This window comes from Schistocerca nitens, chromosome 6 (genome assembly GCF_023898315.1).
Source record: "Schistocerca nitens isolate TAMUIC-IGC-003100 chromosome 6, iqSchNite1.1, whole genome shotgun sequence".
NCBI classification, from domain to species: Eukaryota; Metazoa; Arthropoda; class Insecta; order Orthoptera; family Acrididae; genus Schistocerca; species Schistocerca nitens.
In genome coordinates this window covers 341788988-341801037 of record NC_064619.1, presented here as the reverse complement: position 1 = coordinate 341801037, position 12050 = coordinate 341788988, and the positions used below count along the sequence as shown (strand labels likewise).

Genomic DNA, 12050 nt, shown 5'->3' with positions numbered 1-12050 from the left:
ATTTTAGCGATTCGGTGAGCTGTCCAATTTTGGCAGTTGGCTTATATCAGTCACTGCTTCCAATTCTCATAATTAAATTAAGATTTCTTCCGAAAAAATCATGTAAACTTGGTCGAACACACATGCTGCTGAACGGATACTTTTCCTAGTTTTCCACTCGTTCAGTGAAACTACCACCTGAACAGTTCATTTCAAGGACGGCATAAAATTAAGATATCAGATAGATAAGACACCTGAAGTGAAAACTAATACAGAATAATGTAACACCTCTAACGAACATGACAATGGGCTTTCACCTATTCTTGCGCCATCTTTCCGCCGTGGAACTTGCCGCATAAACAGGCTAGTGAGACTGCAGTTTCTGTGTGGTCACGTTCGCTGGAGGGCTAATTGCACTAATGCAACACAGTCGCCAGATGCAAACAACAACGTTTACGCTGCTGACCTGTACTCACAATGATAACGCAATAAATATGCCGTGGGGGGATCTAACCGTCCATGATCTGGCATTCAGGACGCTCCACGTACAGAGTCGTTCCGAGGAGCTTTCCCAATCCGGTTTGCCGGGTTCCACGAAAGGAATAGTTCGTGAACCACGCTAATAAGGTAAAATGAGGGAAGAGGATCTGAGAACTACTACGGTCCGATCGGAAACTACAGGAAATTTCAGAGTATTTCACGTGCGACGCATGCGCAATATTGGATGCTGAGGGGAAGCCAATATCGGGGAGGCAAGATCCGTTCGCCGCATATGCTTCCGCCCGCTCCCCGGACTTGGCAGGAGCATATTGGGTTTAGCCGACGCAACTATGCACAACAAGAGGGCGATGTAAAGTATTGTTACTAAAAGTCAGCACAATAATTGGCTGTTGCTGCCATTTTTGAGACTGATAGCTACATTTATCGGGAGTACATGAACAAGCAGAAGAATCAACGTTGGAGTTCTGTAAATCCTCCAATGCTAGAGCAGGCGCTGGGCTTTTCACGTGCCACCATGTCAATAATATACCGTGGGTGACTGTTCGGGGAAACGGCCATCACCGCAATCTCAGATTCTAGCAGCAAGCAGTCTGTTCACATTGCAACAAATGAATCACCGATTCTATGTTTGACAACAATCAATAAGAAAACGAAACATCGAGAATCACCATCCCGAATGACATGAAGGCACAACTGTACTTCTTAAAAGTTTCTGTCAGTGCAAAAGGCTGCCACTGGTCACTAGAAGAATTAAAAAAAAATCATTTGGACTGAAGAGTGATGCTACATGATCATACAAGTGACGTACGAGTGCGGCGAAAACGACATGAGGCGCTGCATCCCACTTATCACATGGTAGAGGGATTCTCATTTGGAAGACATTTAGAAGGGATGAAAGGGATCCCCTCCCCTAATAGTGTATCATGTTATCACTCGCGGGCGACACTCGAAATCTCGTGTCTGATCACGCGCATCCGCTAAGAAAGTTGAAGGTGTTGCCATTTTCCGTAGCGAATATGTAAATACAGGTTTTAGTTTTATAAATTTAAACACTTTTTTCTCGCGGAAGTATAACATTTATAATTACTTTCCAGACGAGTTTCGCCCTTTTAAAGGCAATGTCAGTGGATATTTACGCAGAATATAGATTTTGTTTTTAAAAATGAGTCTCATAGATCCGAAACAGTTCACACCATAACTCATACTCTGTCCTGCCAAAATCTACATTTCTTCTCCTCTCATCTATGGTTAGCGGAGGCACTTCTACAAAAGGATCTACGTATGTGCTGACTTTTTATAACTGAAGTGGGAGTGCGTTATCTAACCTAAGATCAGACGAGAGGAAATACAGATTATGGCAGGGCAAACAAGTAACTAAGTAAAATTTTATTTATATACAAATATGAAAATGTTTCGGATCTATAAATATCATTAAAGCAAAACTGCATTATTCGAGGAAAAATCCACTAAAGATGGCTTCCATGTTTCCTCGAAATAGGTTACCAGTATTCCAGCCCACTTCATACTGCTCTGTGGTAAATTTTGCACACTAAGTCTCTGACTGCGTCAAACTCCGAAATACTAGAAGGGTAAATAAAACAATATCCGCAGAGGCAAAATGCCCCCTCCCCCCCCCCAAAAAAAATATCTTGCAAATTACATATTGTAATGTTGAAATGCTATATAGGGGGTCCAAAAGTCACGACAGGAAATATTTCATTATGTTTTATTGAAACAAGAATCAACTCTAAAGGCAGACAGCAACATGAAACGGCTCCCCTGCTTTAGCAAAAATTTTATTTAAAGGACAGAGATACGTACAAGAATGGAACAACATAGAAACGAATGTTCTTTCTTACTTCTTACACACTTCTTAAATATTTCAAACTCAGAAATTAATCGCATAACGTGTTTTCTTGTGATCAATTCAGTGGGACTGACGGGTAGAAAAGTCGGTAACCTTTCTTCAGCCAACAATGCATGCAGGTTCTGAGAATGAGAATGTTCGTCTCCGCCGACAGCGTTCTTTTCGATTTTGCTCGTGAGCGAAGCAGTGATGTATGCGAGCGTTCAGTGACTTCATTATCGTTGTCCTATTTCTTGCGTTTTCCACCGAGTGGTGCATCTGTCGCAGACCCAGCTGCAAAGGCCTTCTTTCCCGTTTCCGAAGATTAGCCTACGTCGTGGTTTCTTTCTAGAGGCGACTAAAAAAAGTTTTCTCTAATTGCATCATATGTCTCACCGTTCGTTCCTTTTGTTCATCCATACGCTAAGGAGGAGACGTTCTATAATTTATTGTGAATCTGCTTGTATTCGCCTTTGTAAGACAAATATTTACAGGATAATCACTTTGGTAACCGTAGGACACGATCACACGTCGTCGTATTTGCCAGAACCGCAAGCATGACATCACCAGATGCCGTATATTCATAGAGTGATGCCTGCGTTGTTATAATTTGACGTATAGCAATTATCGCCTGCCTGCTTCGGTTACTACAAGGTGTATGCACGCTTTTTTATATAGGGTGGCCCATGGTAAATGATACAGTTTCGTTTGGTTATAATGAGACTTTGCGCCTATTTGCACCAACGTAGCAGATTACCTGAAGGTATTTTCGTTCAGTCGTTACAACTACGAGAAAATGCGTGTTTTTCGCACCATATGCGCTTTGCTTTATCGAGATGAAGCCTCATCAGTGGTCTGTACTCACTCTTACACACTATATAAATACAGAGGAACAAAACTGAACAGAATTACACAGGTAATGACCGACAAAAATATGTCTAACAACACGTGGCAATCGTATGTTGGCAACACTACGACACACAATACACACTTACAAGGGAACCTCCCCATCGCCCCCCCCCCCCCCCCCTCAGATTTAGTTATAATTTGGCACGGTGGATAGGCCTTGAAAAACTGAACACAGATCAATCGAGAAAACAGGAAGAAGTTGTGTGGAACTATGAAAAAATAAGCAACATATACAAACTGAGTAGTCCATGGGCAACATACGCAACATCAAGGATGATGTGTGCACAAGAGCGCCGTGGTCCCGTGGTTAGCGTGAGCAGCTGCGGAGCTATAGGTCCTTGGTTCAAGTCTTCCCTCGAGCGAAAGTTTACTTACTTTATTTTTGCAAAGTTAAGATCTGTCTGTTCGTTCATTGACGTCTCTGTTCACTGTAATAAGTTTAGTGTCTGTGTTTTGCGGCCGCACCGCAAAAACCGTGCGATTAGTAGACGAAAGGACGTGCCTCTCCAATGGGAACCGAAAACATTTGATCGCAAGGTCATAGGTCAACCGATTCCTCCACAGGAAAACACGTCTGATATTTTATATACGACACTGGTGAGGGCATGTGCGTCTCATGACAGGAATATGTTGTCGACCCACCTAACTTGCACACTTGGCGAATGAGTAAGAAGATTCTTCTACCTTGCCCGATTTAGGTTTACTTGTGGATGTGATAATCACTCTCAAGAAAGTGATGAAAACATAATGTGTCACATAAACTGCAACAAATGAATGCAACAGTTTCACAGTCGCACAGTTTTTTCTGTGCTCTGTCAAAACCTATGTTTTTAACGTTTTCAAATTTGTCCGTGTGTAGACCGTCAAATCCTGTATATGTCCAAGCAAATCTGAACATGTCCTGGAATTTTGGAGAGCGAAGTTGATTATGTGTGGGTGCCTGAACTCTGGTAATTGTCTGAAAATAAAAAAAATAAACTTTTCACTCGAGGGAAGACTTGAACCACGGACCTCTCGTTCCGCAGCTGCTCCCGCTAACCACGGGACCACGGTGCTCCTGAGCTCCTGAGCCTATCCACTGTGCCAACTTATAATTAAATCTGAGGGTGGTGCGATGGGGAGGTTCCCTTGTTAGAAGTATAAAAATAAACAGTAAACAGAGGTGTAAAAGCAAGTGTGCTGCGTAAAACGTAACAAACGCACAGTTCTACAGAGCAGAGCAAAATTGGACTAGAAGTATCAGTGTCTAATGAAAAAGACACCAAAGACGTGCTGGCAGACGGCATTTTCTAATGTAGGCGAGAAATAGCAGAAATCACCGAAAGTAAAATCCAACAAACTTAACGAACTGTCTTGCGATCTTAAAAACAAATCAAATTGTAAATATCTTTAACTACAGAGCACTGATGACACTACTTCAATAAAGCGAAACGTGTCTGGTGAGAAAAACGCGCATATTCTTGCAGTTGTAAAGACGGAACGAAAATCCTATCAGGAATTTTACAGCACCTACGGACAATATGGCCACACAAATGAAGAATGTAACATTAGTATTCTACGTACATTTCCATTACTGAATGGAAGTTTATGGCTTCAATCATTGGCGATGCATTGTTAAAACGTTCGCGGTGGCTACTCTTTACGTTCAGTCATTTATTAAGGAATGGTAGGTAGGTCGGTCGGTCTGTCTCCCTCTCCCCCTCCCTGGACAGCGGGTTTCAATTCATCATCAGTATTGTGGAGTTGCCGAGAAGAGACCTTTGTTCTTGAGATGACATGCATGAAAAAAATTAGGGATTGAAATGTCAGGTGATCTCACTGGCCGCGTGTTATCACCAAATAATGAGAGCAATCTGTGTGGAAAGTGGCGCCTCAATGTAGTAATTTCATTATCAGCCTTATGGGCTGCTGAAACCACAGCAATGTCCCTGCAGCTGCAGAATGAAGAAATTGTTAACTAAGGCCGCCTGCCGCTCGAAAGTGACACTGACTGGCCGGTCGTTGTCTTCAAATATAGTTCACTGATTCTATTCCATTAGACTATCAATAGCACATCAGACGACCTTTGAGTTGCCGTGGTCCTTTTCCATGCATTACCTGAAGGATGTGTGTTCGCGTAGTATCGGATATTTTATTGACAAACCAATTTAGATGAAAGTCTGCCCCATCAGATATCACAGGATCTGTAGAAAGTGCGTCATCGTCATCAACTGCGTCTAGGAATGTTGAGCTAAATTCTTACTGTATTCTCGCTGTAACTTCTGAGACGCATGCAGCTTATAAGGTTGAAACTTTTAAATCTTGTTACGCAACCCTCTGCAAAGACGGACGAGGGATTTGCTCTGGAACAGCAACGATCAGATCCTTGTGGGCTTCGCTGCAGATCTGCACGAACTCGACAGATCTTTCCCATCATTCGAATGTCATTTCAGGCTTCACCGTGGCTACAAAACCCGTCTCATGCCATTGCTTTATCCAATTGGAAATTATCCTTCTGTCTGGAACATGGACATCGCAGTGCCTTCCACGGTGCACTTCGCGCTGAACACGACAGAACACTGCCTGAAATTTACTGATTCCAGTGGCCCACTCTGCATTTTCCTTCACACAGTAGCTGACATTTTAACAAATGTTCTGTATATTCACAATATAGTCAGTGGTATGCAGAAGAAACTTTTTCAGATTGACGAAGAATATTCAAGCTGATAAAACAGCTTCAGAATAGCAGTTGCATGTCTAAAAGATAGGAAAGAAACTCGCACCCGCAACAAGAATGTAAGAAACTAACGAATCGCAACGGAATGAAATCGGTGGCGTAACTTTTTTGCTGATGAGCAGTAAGCATTTGTTCGTAAACAAGGTGCACAGAGAATAACTTGCAAGCCTTATTATTGGTGTCGACTGAGATGACATCGAGATCACTGTTGTCTCAACATATAGCACACCGTTTTTAACGAACTATCGAACAGACGCCGATGCAATTATCCATGCAGGGTTCAAGCCAACAATTTCGGAGCTCCGACACTCGTGTATGGTGTTTTGCGGGACAAAGAATAAATTAACATGCTTTGCGTGATCTGATGCTTGTGAGCTGTATTTTGGTTACGGCCGATGAAATTGAACAGGAAGCGGAAATAAATACCGCATTCCAGAGAGCGTTAACGCTGAGTAGGCAAAGGAAACAGCCATCACCATTCTTACTCCAGAATCTCACGATACGAGCGAGTAAACGGATGTCAACAATGGTAGATATCGGATAAGTTATTGTCTGTTGGACCAACAAATTAAGAGCATAAACAAACGCGGATGAGAAACTTATCGGCAATAATTGAAATGTATATAGCAAGGGAGTTCAGAAACTCATTAATGAATATCAACAGACCACTACGACAGAAAAACGGGTGAGCTAGCCTTCCAATACAAGCAACCTATTTGTACTCGCTTCACCTGTAGCAATTTGGGTACAAAATTTCCGTTAAGGTACGTAATGTAGATACCTATTTGTCTCTTAAATATGTACAGCCTGTTTGCTAAGACTAACTGTTGTTCCTCAACAGCTTTAAAAACTTTCCTTTCATACTGTGAATCGGTTAAATACGTCTTGCAACATTGTGCGTGTGCGTGCAAATTTCAGGAAAATTCTCCCGCGCGTCAACGTTTCAGCGAATGTACATGGTTGTAAGAAGGCAGGAAGGTCAGTGTCTGGTGAACGACCACATCATTAGAGATGGAGTATTATGTCTGAATGAAGCAGAATGGAAGACATCGAGAGAGTTTTGTGGAAGTATCTTTCCCGGCGTTCATTTAATGAGTTAGGGAAACCATGGAAACGAAGATCCAATACGCTCGGTACTAGGATCAAAGCGTTGTTCTTCCAGAATATGAGTCCAGTGTCAAAATTATTGCAACACCACACTCAATATGGGCCAGAGAAGCTTTGGACTGACTTCTGATAAGTGTTCAACAAAATTTATTTTTGTTGGTTTCTGGAAATGAGATCGTATAGACTGCAGTTTGAAGTACGTGTTACAAAATGTACTCTAGAGCGTTGTAAATACAGTAAAGTCTTTATCAGGGATATTATGTTAGTGTACTGTAGTGTAAAAGTTTGGCACTTTGCTAGTAGTTTTCTCTCAAAAACTAAACGAGAATAATAAAATACTTTGCCTTCTAATTATTTCCGAGCGCGTGGTCCAGTGGATTCAAATGTTTTTCACTGACTGGCACATACATCAGAGTGTGAAATTTTTGCTGCTGTAAACAAAACGGTATCCAAGGTATATTTATTCAAGACCGCTTAGTGCCAAAAATAATAAATTCACAATCTGAACAGCTTGTACAGAAAACCACAATAATTCCTTGTCCAGTGCTCTCAGATAGTGCCCTTACTGTAATATTCTTTAGAGTGGAGTAGTAGTCTCCCGGAAATTAGAAGTGTAAAACGTTAATGTAAAAACATGTGTGCCATGAACTGTACGATTTTACGTTTATTATCTATCGGTTTCGATTATTGCAATCATCTTCAAGGAGGAAAATATTGTACTTCAATGGATCAACCATACATTTCATTCATGTATGGGCTATACAAATTAAGATACAGAATTGTCGTAATAGCCCGTCTTATCACAATCTATATAAACAAGCTGTGTTGGCGCAATTACGGTAGTGCCGGTACAGAACCAACATAAAATTGTGCAGGTGATGGGACAAATATTCGTCTTTCAGATTAACAACTGTACACAATCACCCTACGAAAAGCTCCATCGAAGTTAAAGGTTTTGCGGGATGTAATGAATACCAGTGAACCAACACGTACGTAATTCGTGAATGAAAAATAGTTCTCACTAACACGAGTACGAATGTCCTCGATCATAGCGTACAGAATTCTTACTTCGAAGTATTCATGTCGGTCAGATGTTATCGTGAAACAGTGAAGTGAAATGGAAGGTGATAAATACCGCTGCTGACGTCGACACCGTTCAAAATGGCTTAGTCGTCATACAGAAACATAAAGTTCTGAATGTAAATAGCAACCAAACTGCTTCAGGTTTAAATCATTTGCGACAGACCGCAGACCAATCCTACCAAATCTACATAGATACTCCGCAAACCACAGTATGGTGCGTGGTGGAGGTGCCCTGTGCCACTATCTGTCACTTTCCTGTACCACTCGCAAATACAGTGAGAGAAAGACGACTATCTATATACCTCTGTACGAGACCAAATCTCTCTCATCTTCGTGGTCCTTACGCGAAATGTACGGTGGCGGCAGTAGAATAGCTCTGCAGTCAGCTTCAAATGCAGGTTCTCTAAATTTTCTCGATAGTGTTCCTCGAATAGAATGTCGCCTTCTCTCCAGTGATTCCCATTTGAATTACATAAGCATCTCCATGATACTTCTGTGTTGCTCGAGTCTACCGGTAGCAACCCCCCCCCCCCCCGGATTGCTTCGATGTCTTCATTTAAAGCGACCTGGTGCGGATGCCGAACACACTAACAGCCGTCAACTATGGGTCGCACTAGTGTCCTGTATGCGGTCTCCTTTACAGATTAACCACACTTTCTTAAAATTCCCCCAATACACCGTAGTCGGACCATTCGCCTTCCTCACTACAGTCCTTACATGTTGTTTCCATTTCAAGTTGGTCTGCAACGTTAAATCTAGGTATTTAATCGACGCGACTGTGTCCGGCAGTACGCTACTAATGCTTTATTCGAACGTTATAGGCTTTTCCCCCTACTCATCCGTATTAACTTACATTTTTCTACTTTTAGAGCTAGCTGTCATACGTAACACCAACTAGAAACTTTTTTCTAAGTCATCTTGTATCCTTCTACAGTCACTCAGCGACGACACCTTACGATATGCCACGCCATCGTCTGCAAACAGAAGCAGATTGCTGGTCACCCTGTCTGCCGGTTCATTTATGTATATAGAAAGTAACAGCGGTCTATCACACTTCCCTGGGTCACTCCTGACGATACCCTTGTCTTTGACGAACACACACTGTTGAGGACAACATACTGGGTTCTGTTACTTAAGAAGTCTGTTTATGCTTGAACCTTCGTTACCAGTGGGCACCGTGGCACTGTACCAAATATGCGGCACGGAAACCTAAGAATATGGAATCCGCCTATAGCCCTTCACCCATGGTTCGCAGGATATCATGCGAGAAAAGAGCAAACAGTTTCACACGAGCGATGTTTTGTAAAACCTTGCCGATTTGCAGACAGAAGCTTTTCCCTCTCCAGGGAATTTATTACATTCGAACTTAGAATATGCTCAGGATTTTGTAGCAAACGGATGTTAAAGATATTGGTTCGTAATTTTGCCCTACGTAAATCTCACGTAAGGTCTGCGGGGGTAAAATAAGATAAATTGGATTCGTAAGTTTTCCTAGCTCCATTTGGGAGACGAACAGGAAAGGGGATGTCCAGTAGTAGTACACTGTACCCTCCGCCGTGTACCGTATTGTGGCGCGCGGAGTATGTATGCAGTTGGCGTGACTACTGGACAAGGATTCCGAACACAAATAGATATGATCCTGGTGAAGACTGGTGCGTAAACACGGCACTTTACTCCAGACACACTTGCTGTCGAGGGACAGATCAGGAGGCACATGTGGGTGGTGGAGACTTACGAACTAGTGGGCCGCTCGAGTCGAAGAGGCGCGAGGTGTCGCGTGGTGGGCGGTGGCGGCAGGTGCACGTGAACGCGGCCGCCGGCTCGTGCACAGCACCGGCAGACGACGACGATGCCGCCGCCTCCGCTGTCACTGCCACCGCGTTGGCGGTCGCGGCCCAACTGGGCTAACCTTGGCGCTCGCCTCGGCGCCGGGCACGCCTGTATGCGGAGCGCGCGCCGGCTCGCCGCTGCTTATAAGAGGCAACTCGCTAGGCGGCGAAGGAGAGAGAGAGAGAGAGAGAGAGAGAAGGCGGCACTGCGAGAGCGGCGCCGGCCTTCACCTTGCACGGCGCTGGGAATCGCTGCAGCCTCCTGGCGGCGAGGTGAAAACCAACCCACCGCTGCTTACTTTTTTACTCCAGTTTTGAATGCACGCCGTTGCGGGTGTTCTAGCTGTACTGGCAGCACCAACACCGACATTAACTGCCTGGATTTAGTGTCACCTTGCACGGCGCTGGGAATCGCTGCAGCCTCCTGGCGGCGAGGTGAAAACCAACCCACCGCTGCTTACTTTTTTACTCCAATTTTGAATGCACGCCGTTGCGGGTGTTCTAGCTGTACTGGCAGCACCAACACCGACATTAACTGCCTGGATTTAGTGAGCGTGTTGTTCAATGTATCAGTCATCCGGGCCATATTTTCACTCACGTGCAACACATTTGTATATTTATACATCTACACATCGGAAATCACCTTACGGTGTATGGTGGTTCCTGTTGTGGTGGTGTGAGGGAAGACGGATTGTTGGTAAGCTCCAGTGTGAGCTCTAATCTCCCTAACAAGTTTTTTGGTCTCTTCTGTCCCTGGTACGAACTTTGCAACTGCGTCCAAACTAACTTCCCGATGAGCTAGATACTTGAAATTTTAAAAATTGCGCAGAACTGGGTGACAACGCAATATTAAGCGCTTTACTATCTGTCTGATCAGTGGGGATGGGGACGAAAAGTCTGGTAACATCTGACATCTCGTCTGCCCTGCAGGACCAGCGTGTTGTGCGGATAGAATGGTACCGCAATGCGTATCAGGAGGTATGTGAGCTGATGGGCATGGCTGAGCAGAGACACACACACACACACACACACACACACACACACACACACACACAGACAGAGACTGACTTAAGATTTATAACGAAACAGGTGGGGCACATGCAGCAGACAATAGTCATGAACTAGTCATGCAACGATATGTATCGCATGTAACCTAAGTTTTTCGTTATAAATCTTACAAGTAGTCTCACAGCTATTAAAAATTCACAAGCACACGTTTTTATTATTATTTGTATGGGGTACGGATTCTGAATGGCGCTAGGAGAAATTATTTTATACTTTAGTCCGATTTAAAAACATATATTAAAATTTTATTTTTATTTAAATAATTATTTTACCTTCATAGTCTTTTTGCAAGATATACATAGGCGGAAGCAATATGTAGGCTCACTCTTCTAGGAATGTGCGCCCTCGGAATTTTAGCAGAGGTATCACACTGCGACATTCGGCACTTCTTGTACAGTCTGCCACTGGAGTTGGATGACCATCTCCATGGCCCTTTGGCTATTACTAAATGAACCTGGGCGGGATGCGGTGGTATTGGATCTTCCCTATCTGACTCTAGCAATCCTGTACGGTGCTTGTCCTAGATTATTCAAAGAGGGTTTGGAAGCTACCCATTTCATAGGTGGACTACACTTCCTGAAGCTCTTCCCAACTGATCTCAGACTGGTATCTGCCCAACCTGAGATTAGTTTAAGGCGATCGTTCCACTTTTAATTGCTCTGTACGCCTTCTCCCAGGTACTTCAGGAGCATGGCTGTTTGGCAACATGTGCAGTAGGATATGTTCGCTGACGGCAACTTCCAACCCCCGCAACAAGCGTCGACCCTTCTGGCATTCTGTAAAAAAATTTCTAGTGCTGTGAACACTAGGTCATTTAGAAATATAGTGAACAGTTATTTTCTCGTAACACTCCATCGTGGCAAGACCGAAGTTGCTGTAACGTCTTTAGGTTTCTCTCCGTTAATAAAGGCATACTGTATTCCCTTTTCTTTGGAGCCCTTGACTCCAATCAGAGAGCTTGTCATATTCCGCACGCTCGTTACCTGTTCGTTAGGCGACAGTGCGGAGCTGTATC

The 12050-nt window shown here is 43.5% G+C and overlaps 1 protein-coding gene across 5 annotated transcripts in view; it reads right to left on the bottom strand.

Moving 5' to 3' along the window:
* LOC126262227 (SUN domain-containing ossification factor) overlaps positions 1-12050 on the bottom strand; it is a 288931-nt gene that overhangs the window by 44402 nt on the left and 232479 nt on the right. Inside the window, exon 1 of one of the 5 annotated variants that reach the window (XM_049958677.1) lies at positions 9877-10026. The exons of the other annotated variants lie outside the window; for them this stretch is intronic. The gene's annotated coding sequence lies outside the window, so the exon portion shown is untranslated. Of the gene's footprint in view, positions 1-9876; positions 10027-12050 lie in introns of those variants that run through there. 5 annotated transcript variants of the gene reach the window in all.